Consider the following 2,188-nt stretch of genomic DNA (forward strand, 5'->3'; position numbering starts at 1 on the left):
AGACGCTTAACCGACTGAGCCACAACGGTGCCCCAGCTATGAGTGTTTAAACAGCATTTTCTAAATCATCTGAGTATACACGTACAGCCCATGATAATCACTCCATTCACTTGGATGATTTAGACACCTCCAAGGTGAGCATATAGTCCACAACCACGAAAACGATCATAATTAACCTTCCTGGAGGGGTGTCTCCAATTTTATAACCTAACTTAGGAAAAACACAGAGAAACCTCGAGAGCGTCCAAGTAAGGCAATGAAAAGATCACTGCGTGTTGGAAAATGAACAGCGTCTCTATATGCAAAACCACCATTGGTCGCGCCATTACTGGGACTTGTCCTTTCTACGGCAAATTCAGTAACGCTTTTTCATTTTCCTTTTATGAAACGATAATACATATTTGAGAAGACTGTTTGGGACTTATGATATGAAGTTATGAAGATGTAAAAATGGAACGCATCGAAACCAAACTTGCCTTATTAGCACGGCGCTCGGAATAACAGAGCCACCAGTCAGATACGATTCAAAATGTGCATCGTGATTCACTCTCGGTGCCTTCGTGAAATTGGTGCCGCAGCGGTGGGGCTCTGCCATCACTTCGTTATTGTTGACTGCGTCAGCCCCAGAATGATGGAAAAGAAAACAATTCCTTACGGGCTTCTGCAACGTTGCCAATGAGGAGAGACGGAGACACGACAGAGATGAGTGAGACGTGAAAGTGACTGAGGCAGATGGGGCATCCAGTCACTGCAGCCATGCCAGTCCAGGAAACAATGACCATCAGTGACCCTTTGCTAGCTAGATTTTCTGCAAGGTATTTGAAGAGTTCCCTTTCCCAATAGGGCTGAACGGTGGTCTTCGTGTCTGAACACGGCTGGGCTAGCGTTTTTGTGTCTGAAGTGCATGTAAGTACCATTATCGCTGAGAAGAACTTGCATGCAGCTGAAAGCTGGGGAAAGAAGGAAATTTTGCAAGAATGTAAGGTGGTGATGGTGGCTGGTGGAAGGTGGGGGGGGGTGGTGGTGAGGAAAGGAGTCAGGCAATGAGCAGTAAGAGTGTGGCAGAGACAGTGCAAGAGAGACACGAGCTCACGGCTGTGCGTGTGTTTTCCTTCCTTCTCCCTTCTTTGTTTCTCTGCCCCCCAGGAAGTTGTCACTTGCCTTACCCCAAAGCTCATCTTCTGGAAAAGTTCCCCCGAGGTTTGAAGCATTTCCTGGATACTCTGGACAAGAGCCCTCCAGGGACATCAGCCTGGTTTGGGAATCATCGTCAACATAAGAGTGTTATCGGTAACACCATTCTTAGATTTTGTCACTGTTGGGGCTGATTGCCTCTTTCGGAAAAGTACAGTCATGAAGAAGAACGGGAAAGAGAAAGGAAGGGAGGGAGGACAGATATCCTGGGAGAGCCGTGCCGGACTGAAATCGAAGGTGACAAAACTAAAGGTGAGGGTGTCACCGAGAGGGGAAGAAACGGTCCAAGCAGGAGGGCTGCAAGTGAGCAGCTCGGGGGAAGGAGAATCCTGCGCGCTGTCCCTCGGGGGGCAATATGGAGGCTGTGGCGAGGACAGCGGGAGCTTGCTGAGGTCGGGTACCGCTACCTTGGAGAAAAAGGATGATAGGAGAAGATCAAGGGCTCTGGAGTGAAGCAAACATAGACTTCTACTGACCGTGTGACTGCGCAGCCTTGGGCCGTGTCTTCACAGCCAGTGGGAAAAGCATCGTCCTGGAATTGAAGAGAGAGAACTTATGATAAGAAGCGGGGTCTCTTAGGCTAGCATCCAAAGATGCTTTTAGCACCTCACATTTACAGAATATGTTTATTCCTCTCTAATTTGACATGTTAGCCATAAAAGGCAGCCCCAATCCTTTCTTTTTTCTTTTAATCAATGTTTTTTATTTATTTTTGAGACAGAGAGAGACAGAGTGTGAGGGGGGGAAGGGCAGAGAGAGAGGGAGACACAGAATCCGAAGCAGGCTCCAGGCTCCGAGCTGTCAGCACAGAGCCCGACGCGGGGCTCGAACTCACGGACCGTGAGATCGTGACCGGAGCCGAAGTCGACGCTTAACCGACTGAGCCACCCAGGCGCCCCAGCCCAAATCCTTTCAACACATGAAAAAGTTATTTAAAAATTATACTGTCATTTCCTGCTGGCAGATAATGGGAAAATAAAATAAACTATAATAA

At 48.0% G+C, this 2,188-nt stretch overlaps 1 long non-coding RNA gene across 1 annotated transcript; it reads right to left on the reverse strand.

Annotated features, from left to right (window-relative positions):
• Positions 1-481: 481 nt before the first annotated feature.
• LOC122479976 lies at positions 482-1,882 on the reverse strand. Its single transcript, XR_006296497.1, has 3 exons — positions 1,671-1,882; positions 1,167-1,252; positions 482-661 (listed from the first exon to the last, which is right to left on the reverse strand). It is a non-coding gene; the product is annotated as an uncharacterized LOC122479976 (long non-coding RNA).
• Between the last annotated feature and the right edge of the window lie 306 nt (positions 1,883-2,188).

The sequence above is a fragment of the Prionailurus bengalensis genome, chromosome A1 (genome assembly GCF_016509475.1).
Source record: "Prionailurus bengalensis isolate Pbe53 chromosome A1, Fcat_Pben_1.1_paternal_pri, whole genome shotgun sequence".
NCBI lineage: Eukaryota > Metazoa > Chordata > Mammalia > Carnivora > Felidae > Prionailurus > Prionailurus bengalensis.